Source organism: Anastrepha ludens, chromosome 6, assembly GCF_028408465.1.
Source record: "Anastrepha ludens isolate Willacy chromosome 6, idAnaLude1.1, whole genome shotgun sequence".
NCBI lineage: Eukaryota > Metazoa > Arthropoda > Insecta > Diptera > Tephritidae > Anastrepha > Anastrepha ludens.
Genome location: NC_071502.1, coordinates 116,266,736 through 116,283,167, shown reverse-complemented (window position 1 = coordinate 116,283,167; position 16,432 = coordinate 116,266,736). Strand labels below are relative to the sequence as shown.

Genomic DNA, 16,432 nt, shown 5'->3' with positions numbered 1-16,432 from the left:
AAATAAATAAAGTTCATCTGCGCATTTTAGATATAAAGGGGTTTGGGATGAGTTATCAAGGGTGCGACGAAAAGATGGTAGTACCTATCGCGCAGAGTCTTTTCACATTTAGGGCATACATCTGTTTGGTATGTCATGGACTGTAGTGAAAAAACTAGAAGTTTAACCAGCCATTGTATCCAGAGCAACGAGGCAACTTGAACTGCAGCTTTTGTTTTTTTTTTGGTTAAAGATCCATAAGTATGTGAAGTTTCCAGATTAAACCTTAGTAAATCGAAATTGGTAGGCTAATTATTTAATTCCAGCTTGACTCCCTGTTTTCAAGGGCGAGTGATAGTTTAAGGCTGTTTGCAGAGAAGAAACGGGATAGCAAAGAGGCATAATCACCATTGCATTTGAGCAAAATTCTTCACTGTCTGTCGAACGTCTACATTGAACGCTAATTTCCCTTATAAAATCAAGAAAACAACTTTTTTATTGTGATGTTTTCATTTCATTAGATGAACTTTTAATAAATTACACACAGCTGATACCACCAAAAGTTAGAGCATACGCTTGATTTTGAAATTGATGTATGGGCGAGCCACAAATTTCACGATTTTCTTTGCTTCGAGTTGTAGTAGTGCATCGACTCTTAATTACACTGCGTTACAAAAACGAACTTTTTTTCTGTCCTATGAACCAAATATACTTTTTCGGAAAGGGGAGAAAAAATAAAAATACACGTGTATCGCCGATTTTCATATACACGTCAGAATTTTTTTTTATGTATAAAATATAGACCTCGTAGTCCGCCTGCGTGAAAAACTTTGGATCAATTTTTAACCCTTTTTCCGGGATCCAATCGCGCTGAATTTCTGCGGGCAGACTCGTGGAAATGTTTTTATTATGTAAAATTAAAAAAAAAAATGTCATCAATTCTCAGATTTTCTTGAATTTGTTTTTTCTAAACAAAATTTTTTTTCTAAATTTTCGGCATAATTTGAAGGGACTCCAAATTTTTAAACAACTTATTAACCTTTAATTTATTGTTTCATAAAACACACTCTGTCCCGTTTGTGTGTTTGTTACAGTTCCGGAAGTTCCGATCATCTGACAGTTGCGCTACTAGGAGACGTATACTTTGACAATTGTTTTAAGTTCTGTTGCGCGAAAACGTCTTTCTTTATATTTCATTTTACGAAAAATGCAGTGCCCGACTCGAAATAACTTTTGTTACGTTTGTGGCTTATTCGCACCAAGTAAAAATTTTAAAAATCTTAGTGGTTAATTCGTTTCAGAAAATATTCAAGACTGCTTATGTTCCTTATATTGTATACCACAAGACTCTGGAAGTCGTGTGCGACTATTGCTATAGAAATTTATGCAAGTTTACTGATGGAAGGTCAACAATAAAGTACTCTGTACCAACAATATGGCTACCACGTACGGAGCACTGCAGTGAACTGTGCTACTTTTGCGTAATTTTTACTCAAACTAAAGGGTACTAATACTTTCGCCGCAACAAAATTCGCTACGCTAATGTAGAATCGGTTATTCCAGCGGTTCTGTACTCACCAGAAGAACGTATAGCGGCTTCAATGGAGATTTTTGATGATGTTCCCGAATTAAGGGATGGAGAACCAACAGTAGCACCAACAATGCTATCTACATTTCTTGCATCGAATGCGAGATGCGGGGAACCAGAAGTATCGGAATTTGTACCAACACCCAGTGAACTTGGGACTGCAGTGCTGCATTTAGTAACGCAAGCCGACTTCAATGACCTTGTACGAGAAGGAAATTTGTCAAAGAGAACATCCGAACTCTTTGCATCACGCTTTAAGCAGTGGAATATAGTGGCGGCTGATTTTAAAATAACAGCCGCTCGTGATCGACGTAGCATTATTCCATATGACGATTTTTTTAAATTGCACGAAGATTGGGGAGAAACCTGGCTTATTGTTGTGATATTGATTCGATGTTTGAAACAATTGGTTACCCTCATATTTCAGAGGAGTGGCGACTTTTCATCGATGCATCGGTCAACAGCCTTAAAGTAGTGCTGCTTCATATCGGTAACAAACATCCAGCTGTCCCGATCGCATATGCCACCAACCTCAAAGAAACATACGAAGGCATGGAATTAATATTACAGCTGATAAACCACCAAGAGCCTAATTGGAAAATATGCTGCGATCTAAAAGTGGTCGGATTGCTCATGGGTGTCAAGCGTGGATTTCCAACCCACCAGTGCTTTTTGTGTACATGGGAAGGTCGTAAAAAAGATCAGCATTACACTGAATTTAAGTAGAAGCCGCGAACATGCTACAAAGTAGGCGTAGAAAGTATAGAAAATGTACCATTAGTGCAGCCATCTCAAATCATTTTGCCATCACTACACATTAAGCTCGCTGTCGTATCAAATTTTGTTAAAAAACTGGATCGTGAGGCGAGGCGATTGCAAGTTTGCGCAATATTTTTCCGAAACTGAGCGGCGCAAAGATTCATGCAGGTATTTTTTTTACGAAGCCTTTTAGTAACTTTATTTGTTTAATGATGTGTATAATTTAAGGTGTTTTTAGTGGTCCGCAGTTAAAAAATTAGTTGCAAGTTATGAATTTTCATCAAAATTGAATGCTACCGAACAACGTGCATGGAACAGGCACAGTTGCCGTTATTGAGCAGTTTCTTGACAACAAACGAGCTGACAATTATAAAAATATTGTTGCAGAAATGATTTCGGCATATGGCGAAATGGGCATATTAATGTCGCTAAAGATCCATTTCCTACACAATCATTTAGATTGTTTCCCTGGTGATTTAGGAGCTTGTAGCGATGAACATGGCGAAAGGTTCCATCAGGACATTGCGGCTATTGAAAAGCGCTTTAAAGGACAAGACATTACGCAAATGCTTGGCGAATACTGTTGGTCTATTTGACGCGATACTGACACAAATGCTTACAAACGCAAAAATAAAAGGCCTAAGTTTCTTTAAAAGCATTAAATTTTTTAATGTAAAAATTTTTAATTTTAATATAATAAAATTAATAAAAAAATTCGGGGTTTTATATCTCTATTGTAACGCGGAGTGAAATACCTTTCCTTTGATACCCACATCGGCATATCTCATGCAATTTTTTTTTTAATTTCGAACAGGTGGCAACCCTGTGAAACATTGTCAGTGGCAACACCTAGGTGAAAAGTCTAGAAATGTGATACACTAACTGTGTGCCCAATTTCATTCAAATCCGTTAAGCTAATCCTGAGATCGTGTGGCTATACAGATACGCATACAAAAAAAAGAATTGTGACGTGTACATGAAAATCGCCAATACACGTGTATTTTTATTTTTTACCCCCTTTCCGAAAAAGTATATTTGGTTCATAGGACAGAATGTGTGTAACGCGGTGTTATTAATCACAATACGATGCAAAAAATGTGTACGGGAATTTTATTCTTTACACTTCGGTTTTTATACACAAAGTGTAAAATTCAAGTTGGGTCTTCACAATGAAGCTGTGTTATTTGATAAAAAAAAACTGTTCGGAAGGTGATAGCTCTTAAGCCAAAGCGAAAAATTTTTCAAGTCACCAATGATTATTCTTGAGCGAGAAAGTATTATTTAGCAAAAGAAAAGAAGATATTTATGTAATATATATACGCACAAATATATTTTCTTCAATAGCTTTTATGTTTACTTAAAGTCTAGTAAACATTTGCAATTTAAAAGATGTTTATTATACTTTTCTAAGCACATTTTCCCCCCAATTTTAATTTCGAAATTGTTGTACAATTAGTCTAATCTAGCTTTTTTCCTCACCTATACGGTTTAAATTATTAAATATAATATTAATATATAAGTATATTAAAATAAAAAATATATTTAATACAAATAGAAAAAATATCAGCTACCTATCAAAAGTAAAAAAAAAAAAAAAATTGATATCTGTACAAGTTCGTTGCTTCAGTCTTTTGCTTGTATACAAATTGTTGTTACTCCTTCGTTGTGACCTTCATAAAACCACAATAACAAAGAGGCAAGAAAATATGAAATGAAAAATGGTTTGCTGACTCATTTACTGCATTAAAAAGCACAATTTTCCACCCCATCGACACAAGCTCGCTTTATACATAGTACATACATATCTATGCATGTATATATGTAAATATGTGTGTACAATCAGCGCATTGCAAGCAACTCCACTAGAGTTCGGCTTCATGTGCACGCATGAGTCATTCAATCCTATGCATGTATGCGCGTGCACTCAACATGTCTAGATTTGCTTGGTTTTAACACCACAAATGTGAGTAATCAAAACAAAGGGGCCGATAATTAAGGTAAATAAACAAAAACGTCAGATAGCCGGTTGAAAATTACCCAAAACAAATAGACTGTTTTGCGCAAACTCGGGTTGCGTCGAACTTATTTCCCCTCAGTGTGTCGAACGAATGTTTGTTTGATGTTTTGTGTTTAGTGCATTTTGTTTGTATTGCTACATGGTTGTTGTTCGAGCAAATTTTGTTGGGGACTTCAAAATGTTTGTAAATTCTATTTGAAGGATTTTTTTTGAGAAAAATTTTAAATACGTAGAGGGAGTAAAACTGATTAATCAATCAATATGGCAATTCACAATTAAGTGGAAATGGCCTGATTAAATGGAATGTGCAAATTATGTTATGTTGCCATGGAAATCTGCTAAAGTCTTATTGCCGGGTTGTTTGCAATTAATTATGAGTTTCCCTAATTTAATATCTTTTTTTTGTAAAAAGTTTCTCGTTAAAAGGAGGTTTAGTAATGGTTATGAGTTATTTTCTAAAATCCAACCGTATTTCGTCATATTAACTACACCTTTTTTAAAACCTTTGGTTGGCCGAGTCTGGCCTTTTTTCGTCTTGTTCGAGGATCCTTTTTAACAGGTTATATCTATAACTCGATAGAAAATTAAATTTTAGGATGCTACCTGGAAGCTAAAGTCGTTAGCTGAAATAGAAATATGTTATTCGCGTCCAATGTCCAAAAAGTCCGGCTAGACCCGGATGCCTAACGGAGGGTTAAAATTGGTTGCAAAAATGTGCAATTAATTTCATAATTGGAATTTTAAAGCCAATCGATGACCTTCTGAAAAAATACTTCTTTTCTTATAAGAAATGTTAACACTAATGCCCGAAATCTGTAAGCAGTCTCAAGTCACTAATTGAGACTTTTCGTGGTGTAATTTGATTTTGAGACTAGTTGCAATTCAGTAAGCAATCTCACGTCATTAGTCTAAAAAAAATCACTAATTAGTGATCTACTTCTGAGCAGCTCACAAAACGAAAAATATGGAAGAGGAATTAATTATTTTAAATAATGAAAAAATGAAGCGAAGTAATATGTTTTGGGTAAAAATTTCTTAAGAACACGAATAATTGTGTATTTATTGACGTTTTAGAAATATGCGTAGATGGATTCCGGCAAGTTTACGCAGCACGGAAGTCCCATTCCTTCTGGAAGAAAACGTTTTCAGGAGGTTTTTTAGATTCCCGAAATCCTTCTGCTGGGAACTTATTCAAGATCTCAAACCACTTAACAAGTTTGAGTGAAATTCCCAGCTCGTTCATTTCAACAGGATGTATATAGAGACGCAATTCAACATTTATCGATTATTAATTTTGTTTGTCTCAATTGAATTGTTGATAAGCCGATTCAGGTAACAGGTTTATAAAACAGAAATTAAAAACGTTGTTTTGTATGAGCTTAGTAATATTCATATTATTTATGTTTTTGATGAAGAATTTCGCTTGATAAATGAATTTTAAAAATTCCATTACATATGGAATCGATAAATGAATTTTTCCTCAGCTTTTTGACTATCTCTAGCCGATAGCCGATCTGCCATCAGTTGACTGTCTCTATTTATTTTCACCATGATATTTGGTGAAATTCTTGTGACTTTCCCTTACTGAATAGCAAAATCGTCTCAAGTCACAAAAAGAGTCACTAATTTATAATCTCAATTTTAGTGACTTGAGATGAGATTCGCTTACAGAATTCGGGCATAAGTATCTTCGATACACATTTATTATACTTCTAGTCACCTGTTAGGAGTTTAGTCAACCACTCCTCCTACTTATTAGCTCTAAGTGATCTGATGTTGTTCTACGAATTAATGGATATACAGATTTCCTTCGAATTTACAGGGTGGCAGAAAATTAATCACCCTATCAGAATATTTATAATACAGCTCACGCTTGAAAATTTTCGAGCAATTAGCATCGAACAGGTGTCCGAGTACTCGTTGCTTATACGCCCGGGCTGTTCGAGAATAGACGAATGGAAGCGAGAGCTCTAAAACTAAATATAAAATATTTAATAAAAGATAATCCTTGAGCTGGTAGCTATCCTTCTTCCCGAATCCTATTTCACGAAATCCTTTTTCCCGACAATCGGTTTCCCGACTTTCCCGACAACTTTTTTCCTAAATCCAATTTCCCGACAAATGTTTTTTTCTCTGTTTAGACATTTTTATATCATATCATTCTTTATTGTTGTCATGTTAATAATATCATATAACAAACCTTCAGTTTTGTTTATAAACTTGTAATTTAACATTTCGAATCAAAATATTTCTTCAAAATTTTTGTTTTAATTCTAAAAATATGAGATGATATTAGATCCAGCGGCTACGTTGGCTGCGTCATATCGGCCGAATGGATACAAACCGCTTCGGTGCGGTACCAGTAGTAGTAGTAGTGGTAGTAAAGAAAGGCCTCCTCTGCGTTGGAAAGACCAGGCGGCGCGAGAAAGAAACGACTGGCGCGCTTTGTTAAACCCGGCCAAAATTGCGCCAATCAAGAAGAATTATTACAAATTGAGATATTTCCTGTCACTTTGTGCTTTAAGTGGCAAATATTTTTAAGTCGATATATGGGAAGTTACATAAATAAATTTGAATAGTTCGGGATTATTACTAAATAAATTTCTTATTGGAAACTGTAGTCACTATTCGCTACAAACCTTCGAGCATGCATGAACCTAACTCAAATTGGTTGCGAGTTGTAACAAATTTCCCCCATAAGTGTTGGCGTGTTTGCACAAAAGCAGCAAATATACTACACTTTTATTGCAGGCAATAGCAGGCTTCAGCTAGCACCGTTCGATTTACTGGATTCAGTTAGCGTTTGGATTTGTTCGGTAATAAAGGGTCGCGCGTCGTCACGTTTTACTGTACGTTTAGGGAGTCTGTGAGTGTTTGTCAGATTGTGTGCGTGTGTGTGAATCAATCACACAACCACACCAACAACCCCCAGACAGTGTATCTACTACAATAACAACAAAAATAAGAACAACGACACCGAAACGACGAATACAAATAGCAATCAAGCGAAACCGGTTCCGGTGCTACGCGTTCGTTTGGTGAATTGTGTGCGTGTGCGCGACACACATCTACACAAACCTAAGTGTAAAATTTGGTTGGTGTGTTTTTTTGGCAATAATTTAATTGATAGAAAATTGTTAGTTTATTTACGTAGTTTGGCGATGTTTTGTGTGGAAAAAAATGCGTGCGGTTAAAAAAAGTGGAATAATGGTGCATTAAGTGTTGTGAATATTAAGGAGTTCTAATCAGAAAATGGTGCGTGCTTTGTGCGCAAAGTTAATTCGAAATTAGGAAAAGTTCCAAGATGCTGTGCCGAGTGCTGTGGTGCGGCGCTGTGTGTATAGTTCGGAAAGAGCCACCCCCGTGGATTAGTGGCCTCTTTGCGACTGCACACCGCGCCCTGCAGCAACAGCTCATTTTGCATTTGACTGGCGAAGATTGTGTCAATCATGAATGAAATATATGGTTAATGCACACAGAGTGTTGCAGAAATGAGCCAAAAATTATAAAAAGGTGGGTTTAAGTGAAGAAGATTGTTGAAATATTCCCCCAGCAAATTCTTTTTTCTTATTTTGCTGGGGCGGCTAGCCTTTCGAGCAGCCAACTTACATGTCGCCATTTTCCTGCAAATTCTATAATCGCCTCACTGTAAACGTAATCTAAATTGAATAAACAATTTATTGTGTAAATTTTAAGTGAAAATGCAAATTATCCATGCGCTATCGCAGGCCGCGCTGGAGTTCCGTCGCTGAAGTCTCAGCTATCGATTTTTCGCTTCGCTTTTTCGCCAATTTTCCATGCGGCTGCCAGCAAGCAACGAATTTCCACAGCAACACCCTTGTCTTCCTGTACGCTCCAAACATCTCCAATCCCTTGCTTTTAAGAAACACAAATGTATACACAAACATGCGTATAAAAGGGTGTGTACTTGTGTGTTTTCGACTGGAGTGTTTGAAGAGCAAAAATATTTTATTGCCGTTGAATTTTTTGGGTGCGGTATCTTTTATCTTAGAAAAAACAACAAAATATCTATTCCTGCTTCTTAAAAAAGTATCTATGCTGAAATCTGAAGGATATTCTGCCTTTAGCAAGACACATTTTCTTATTCGCATAGATTTTTCATTTATAAATTTGCATTTGAAAAATTGAATTTGCTTTGTGAATATTCGTTTTGACTGCAAATTAGTTTTTTTTTTCGTTTGTATAAAGCAATTAAATGCGCATGTCCTGCATATACACACATGTATCGTGGAGAAAATGTCAAATTGCAACTGTCAAAATCTGAAGACGAAATGGGTGGCATATACCAGTCATCCCTGTTTCGCACACTGCCACATGTTGCAGTGACTGATTTGCCATATTTTTGCTGAGCAGACTAGTGCGACTACTTTGGTCCTTTGATTTTTAATTTCGCTAACTTTCAGCGATTGTTTTGGTACATGGTAAATAATTTTGAGTTTGGTGCGAAATTTGATTTAAAGATTTTTTTTTTCACTTTCCAAAAATACGGCACAATTTCGCAATTGCGGTACGACAAAATCAAACTTTTGCCAAAATTACAAGGTTTTGGCCATCGATTCTGGAAGAGTAGTCAAAAAATAAACGTTTCTCAGCGATTTGAAAGTTTACGTCTTATTTTAGGTGGTCCCAGTTTTCATCCTTTTACACATTTTATGATAATTCAGTATAAAAAAGTATGTGATTCGTACATTTCAAATATTCAGGGTGGCGCATAATTAATCACGCTATCATAAAATTTGAGTTTTTTCAAATGGCGTCGTACGTCAATCATATTGGACACTAGTAAACCACACAGCTACAGTATACAAAAATAAAGATTTCCATCACTCAAAATCATTTATTTATATTTTGTAAAAAAGTTATTCAAAAATAAAGTTGGATGATTAATTTTGGTCAAAATAATTTATTGATATTTTGTAAAAAAATAAAGTTGGACGATTAATTTTGCGCCACTTTGTATAATGTGTTCCACAGTTTTATAAAAAATTATAGGGAACATTATTGTGGAACATTTTATTTTCCTAACTTCTCCTTTTTTGTTAATTAACTAACGGAAGATTCATTAATTTGTTAAGCAGTTTAGCTGCTGTAAACAAATAGACAAGCAGTGGAGTGCGTAAAGATCAAAATAAAAATTTTCATCGCTTAAAATCATTTTTTTATTTATTAAAAAAGTTATTCAAAAAACAAACAAAAAAAAAACAAATGTTGACTAATTTTGCGCCACCTTGTGTAATGTGCTCAACAGTTTTATATAAAAAAGGATGAGGAGCATTTCTGTGATATATTTCAGCGACATATGCTGCAACATATGTTGCTGTCTCTTTTGCAGGAAATGGCCAAAAATATTGATAACAAAAGGATATAGCGGATTTAAGTGAACAACAAACATTTTTTTTCACAAAATTCTGGAGACTTTTGAGAGATAAGCACAAAATTCGGCATAAACGCCAGAAATAAGTAAAATAAAAATAATAATAAATTCAGAAATCTTAAAGTATGCGGACTTTTTTTGCTGACTAGGGTTTGCAGCTAGGTTCTTAAAGAGAATTTATCTATGTATTTTTTATTTAAAAATTAGTAAAATTCAAATTTGGAAATTCCAACGTTTCAAGCCTCTACCCACTCCGGTAAACACTCCGTGGTAGGTGACCAATGCCTAAATTCATCGGTACCCGAAAATTCCTTTAATAAAAGAGGAAATAAAAAATTTAACCAGCAAATTTTCAATCACTTCCAAATAAACCGGCCTCTACTCTCAGGTCACCATTGCGTGTCTTTTTACAGTTGAAGAGGAAAACACCGATCCAGTTTATCTAAAAGCTACCCATAAAATGTTGAATTTGCTTACTAGAAAGGATGTTTCACACGAATTATACCTTTAATACTCAAATTAATGTAACTTTTTAAATGAATTCAGATATTTGTAAAAGTTTAAATTAAATAAAAAATTCTTACAATTTGGGGATCGCATCATAGGATTTTCCTTTGAATCCAGATTTCCTAGACATGATTTATTTGCCTTTATATTAGGTCATTATTTTTGGTGTTAATCTGAATTGTTCTCTACTACTAATTTGCGTGTCGCTACGTAAATATGAAAAATTCTTCAGAAATTCACGGAGAATTAGCAAATCAAAAAATGTTAACACTTTGTGAAATCTATCAAACAAACTATTAAAGGTATAGCTTAACGAAATTTTTATAGCTTTTTTTGTTTATTAATTTTTCGAATATTTATAGCCGAATATATAAAAGCAAATCCTTTCTACGCTATCTAAAGCGATTAAAGTCAACAATCACAAGGGGTTTCCGACCTGTTATGATAAACATTCCTTAATAGTCAAGCATGTGGAAGCCGCTATAGAAGCTGCAAAAACGACGAGGAAGAAGAACCGATCTCTCATCGGGTCCTGTTCTTATTTCATGTTTAAAAGGTTATATCCATAAATCGATAGAAAATTTAATTTTATTAAGCTACTTGGATGATCAAGCAAAAGTTATAAAATTGAAAAATACAAGATGCCATTTGCTAGAGAAAAAAAAACCGAAAAAGTACAGTACGTCACAGAAAATAGCGATGAGTTGTGAAGTAGCCCAAATTTTCAAGACTTCTGGTTAGTTTCCAAAAGTCGTAATATTTGGGGGTCTGATAGATTGGAGGCTAGCTCTTCTTTCTTCACTTTTTACGATTTGGAGAGCTCGACAAATCCAATTTTTTGGAGGGGGTAAAAAATGGGAGAAGTGTATCTTTCTAAAAGGGGACTATGTTGAAAAATAAAAAAAATTCTTTTTGAAAAAATGGTGTCTTCATTTCTAACACGGCTACCTTATTGAACCCTCCTCGTACTCATGCAAGTTTATTTCATATTTTCTTCTATTCAACTTACGCACCAACTTAATTTCATAAATCAGCTCACACCCACTAGTATTTCGCCCAATGTACTCGTCATCACTCGCCACCAACACTTTGGCCTGTCAACATGCATTTTTAAGTGTAGGTACTTTTTTAGAAGTGATTTTTCTTTTTTACTGGCAGCATCATAGTTTGCCGGCACTTGGTGATATTTGTAGGTATATGGTAAATAATTTTGCTGACTCGTTGTTATTGTAGTTGCCATTCGCATTATCCTTGCACGACACAGGATATTAACCCTCAGCAAGCTAGTCGCGCTGCCAGGCAGATGTGCCAATACATTCGGGCAGTCAGGCAGACTGCTGGTGGCAAATACAGCCAGAGCAAGTGTTGTCGTGGATGCTGCTGTTGCCATTTGGTGGATAGTTTTTACTTGTTATATTGCTGTGCATCATTCTTTGTGCTGTCAATGTTTTATAGAAGGTCCCGTTGCTGTTCAACTACACACATACATGTACACTTGTGCACTTCACCGTTTTTGTCGCTTTTGTTCCATTATTCTTATTACTTACATGCATAAATAGTTGTGCTACAGCAACCCGCTTTATTCAGCTTATTTTTGTTGGCATTCTTCTTTAACATTTCGGCATTTTTCTTGCTATGTGTGTGTGTGCAATAGTTCTTAAATGGATTCTTATTTTTATGTGTGCACTCTAGTTTCAGCTTGTTTTTATTTATTCACCATGCAGCGCATCCTTGTTGTACTTATGCCCCTGATTCTTCAACTCATTCTCTGTTTTGCTGCTACTTTTGGGTTGATTGATTTTTTTCTTTGTTGTTGCTTTTGTACGTTAAGTATCCTGTTGCTAAGTACATGCGAAGGATGTTTTTTGTATGCATCACTTGGTTACAATTCGGACGCAAGAATGAGCCCAAATGTAGATGTAAATGGATATATGTACATACATACATACATACAGATATTCCCCTTTAAATTTTGGTACCCACACGTTGAGACAAAAGGAAAGAATCGACCATGAATTGGAAATGAACTGCTACCTAACCTAGATATGGGCGTTTGTAGGCAAGTCTGTATAAATTTTTATTACAAAACAGGTTTCAAGAATTTCGAATTGCTAAAATACAAAGAAAAGTAGTTCATCAGAGAATTTCACTCTGTGTGGTGAAAAGTCATCCTCAGGGGAGAAATATATTTGCATTCATATTGAATATTAAGATTTTTGTTTCAATTAGTTTGCAATCTTGTAATTACTATAAAATCTTCAAAATCTCTGCGACTTCATGCCTAACAGTGTTTAACAGAAATCGTTGTTACACTCAAACAGTTCACTGTACTCGTTTTTGAGACTAATTCTGGCTCCTGAGTGCGCAGAGTTCTCTCATGCATCATTAATTCTGTCAATATCGTAAAAAACATCTGAATACTTTGATCCCAATGTGGAATGAGCGGCCGCCGTAGCCGAATGGGTTGGTGCGTGACTACCATGAAAAAGCTCTTCATAAAAATACCTGGCGTTCGGAGTCGGCTTAAAACTGTAGGTCTCTCCATTTGTGGAACAAGATCAAGACGCACACCACAAATAGGAGGAGGAGCTCAGCCAAACACCCAAAAAGGGTGTACGCGCCAATTATATATATATATAATGTGCAATGAGCCATTCTCAAATCCTTTGAATGGCGCGGAATAAATTGATTTAACTTAATTTGAACTGAAACACTTACGGCTACAATATTTTCCGCACAGACCGGTGCGTTCTCTTACTGGCACAGGAACTCTCAAGAGTGTATCTACTGAAAATATTCAGTTAAGTATAAGCTAGCGACGTACTTTCTTCCAAAAGAGAATCCAGGTATCAGTTTGTCCTTATATATATATACATATATATAATTGGCGCTTGCACTCTTTTTCGGTGTTTGACCGAGCTCCTCCTCCTATTTGTTGTGTGAGTCTTGACGTTTTCCATAAATGGAGGGACCTACAGATTTATGCCGCCTCTGAACACCAGATAGTCTTTTATAAGGAGCTTCATTATATTACAAATACACTCAGAGGTTTGCCGTTGCCTGCCAACGAGTGACCGCTATTTGAAAAAAAAAAACAAAGATATAGCCAATGTCAGACGGACGAATTTGAAAGAATCAGCTGATTGGCTGACGGAACCGGGGTCATGGCAGCCGTTTGTTTACGAGAAAACTAAGATTGTGTTGGTGATATACGAACTTGTTGCTTTATTGCCGTCTGAACAATGACTGATTGGACGAGTGTGTGAATACGTGTGAAATGAGCGGGCAGAATTCTGCTACCGAGTAATACAGTGGCAGTCATTCGGTTACGGCGGCTGCCCCATAAAAACATAATATTAAGAAAATATACACTTACTGGGTCGGTTATTACGCTAAAAATTTCGGGATTAACATTTATCGCCAATATTGTCATCCCTAATTCCCCCCCCTTTTGACGTCCTTATTTCGGTAAATAATACAGAGCAAGTATTTACAAGTATCGAAGCACCATTTTGGAACTAAAACATTTCCTTACAGGGCCTTGGCGTGTGCAAATCAGATTTTCATTGAAGACGTTATTATTCTCACGCTTTTCGTACTATTAAAATTGAAGTAGAAACTTAGTTCATTTATATTTTTAGCACAATCTCTTAGTAACATCGTCATACAGGTTGGTTGAAAAGTAAGAGAGTAAAAATAAAATGATGTGAATTTGTAAATGAAATTCGTTTTTTACTCAATATAATTATTTCGGTAAATAATACAGAGCAAGTATTTACAAGTATCGAAGCACCATTTTGGCACTAAAACATTTCCTTACAGGGACTTGGCGTGTGCAAACCAGATTTTCATTAAAGACGTTATTATTCTCACGCTTTTCGTACTATTAAAATTGAAGTAGAAACTTAGTTCATTTATATTTTTAGCACAATCTCTTAGTAACATCGTCATACAGGTTGGTTGAAAAGTAAGAGAGTAAAAATAAAATGATGTGAATTTGTAAATGAAACTCGTTTTTTACTCAATATAATCCCTTTCAATTCGACTAAAATTCGTAAAATTCCTGTAATCTGTCGAGAGTAAACAGCTGATTTTGCCCATAAAATCACCAAATGGCAAAAAAAAATGTATTTCCAGGTCATGGTTAAATTTCAAGGGCCGATGTTGAATGTGAACCACAACTAAACGTCAACGTCACTGTTGGACTTCTTTCTTTGGGGTTATTTGAAAGAAAAGGTGTACGTTGATAAGCCAGCAACAATTCAAGAGCTAAAGGTTGAGATAATTCGGCACATAAACGGCATAGAACCTCAATTATGCTCAGCGTCATCGAAAATTTCAACCATCGGATGGAGGTGTGCCGCCGAGGCCGCGGCGCGCATTTGGCCGATATTTTGCTCCATACGTAATTGAGCCATACCAATATTTTCATAATAAAGAAAAATGACAATAATTTCCTAAAAAAATGTATTTTATTCAAAATAAACACCGGCCCTTGAAACTTAACCACCCCTTATATGTTTTTTTTTTTTGGACTGCTGCTTTCACCTGATGTGGATTCGCGTAAGTATCAGCAATTCTACGACTGGTCAAACTTGGGTTTTCAAAACCTATAGCATACTCTAGCTCAACGACTCATAGTGATGTTGCATGTCTAAATGCTTATTTTTGTGGTAACATCATACACAATCATAAACAATGCTGGTGTGACAATCCTTGACCGCATATAAATCCGGGTCGTTCCGAGAACGTAGAAGCGACTGCCGTGGGAACGACGTATAAACTCTAAAACTCATCGATAGACATTTTTAACACTTTCAGCATTTTTTTATGAATTTTTGAATTGCTAATAAGCCATGCAAAAGGCATTATTTTATCTATTCAAATCATTCCCTTCTAAAAAAACACTTGAAATAGCTTCTAAACAAAGAAAAAATTGGCAGAATGAAATGAAATTTTTTCCGTGCTTACATAAAAGATGAACTCTTGAAATGGCGTACAAGTTTTTTTTCCTTTACTAGTTAATATTTATGAATTTCAATACTTTTCGACCAACCTGTACATATGGGAGTACGCGTACAGCCTCAAAACTAACGGCCGAGTCTTGAAAATACATGTAGCTACAAATACACATAATAATCATCATCTTGATTAATGTGAATTTGATTATACACTCAAAATTTGGATTGAGCGAACTCTTAGAGATTTACTTTTATCGCCGCCTTAGGGCAAATGTCAGCTAGGCGAAGCAATAAATGTGTTGTTTGTGGAAACATCAGCGGCAACAAATTGTTTTACTTATCACTACAGCTGTAAATATAATGCAAAGGCGTGTCAACCATTCCAAACTGACAAATTGTCGGAAGGGCCAATAAAGCAAATTAAGTAAATGTAAATGAATTATTTAATTTTCATAACCAATGACTTTTCAGGTTCCACAAAATAGTCATAAAACGAAAAAATTTTACTTTATCGTCTTTTTCCTTTCCACACAGTGAAGCTAATAAAGCGCACCACTGAATTATTCTCCAATAAATTCCAATGCACATTACAAACAGTGCTGACCACTATGCGCTTGACGAAGTACGAGTAATAAGTAAACAGTAGCCGAACAGTTAAGTTCAATGAAGTCAAGTACAAGTCAAGAAAAGCCGACCGAATCATCGACTATGGGTTCAGTCATGGCGACGACCAAGCCACACATCATTTCAGTTTTCGCCAGGCAGCGCATTTCGAGTGCACTTGAAACTTAATTAAATCCCAAAACAACTGCCTCCGTACAAAGCGGCGCAGCTGCGCGAGTTTGCCAATGCTCAGATGCCACTGTGTGTGCGTGTGTGTGTCCATTAATGGTATAACAGTTTTTGTGCAACGCCAGACCGGCAAATGCATATCAACATATGTACGAGTACGTACGAAATCTCTATCGGCTGTCATCTACACACATACTTGTACGTATGCATGCAATGAGCACATCAGGCTCGACAATGGCTGTGCACACACACGCCTACATAGCATACACTACTAGTCCCTTTGTTGTCCAACCACAAATTTGTTCCACTTATTCACTCGCCGTCATTACTGAGCAGCGTCCGCTGCAGATGACATATGACCATCAATTTCAGTAACTGCCAGTTCGCCACTATTCACGCTGCCATCACTTCGCCTCGGCTGTCCGTATGGATTT

At 35.9% G+C, this 16,432-nt stretch overlaps 1 protein-coding gene across 1 annotated transcript in view; it reads left to right on the top strand.

Annotated features, from left to right (window-relative positions):
- The first annotated feature begins 7,156 nt into the window (after nt 1-7,156).
- Nucleotides 7,157-16,432, top strand: part of LOC128867720 (cell adhesion molecule Dscam2) — a 245,634-nt gene continuing 236,358 nt past the window's right edge. The window contains exon 1 of the mRNA XM_054109170.1: nt 7,157-7,856. The gene's annotated coding sequence lies outside the window, so the exon portion shown is untranslated. The remainder of the gene's footprint in view (nt 7,857-16,432) is intronic.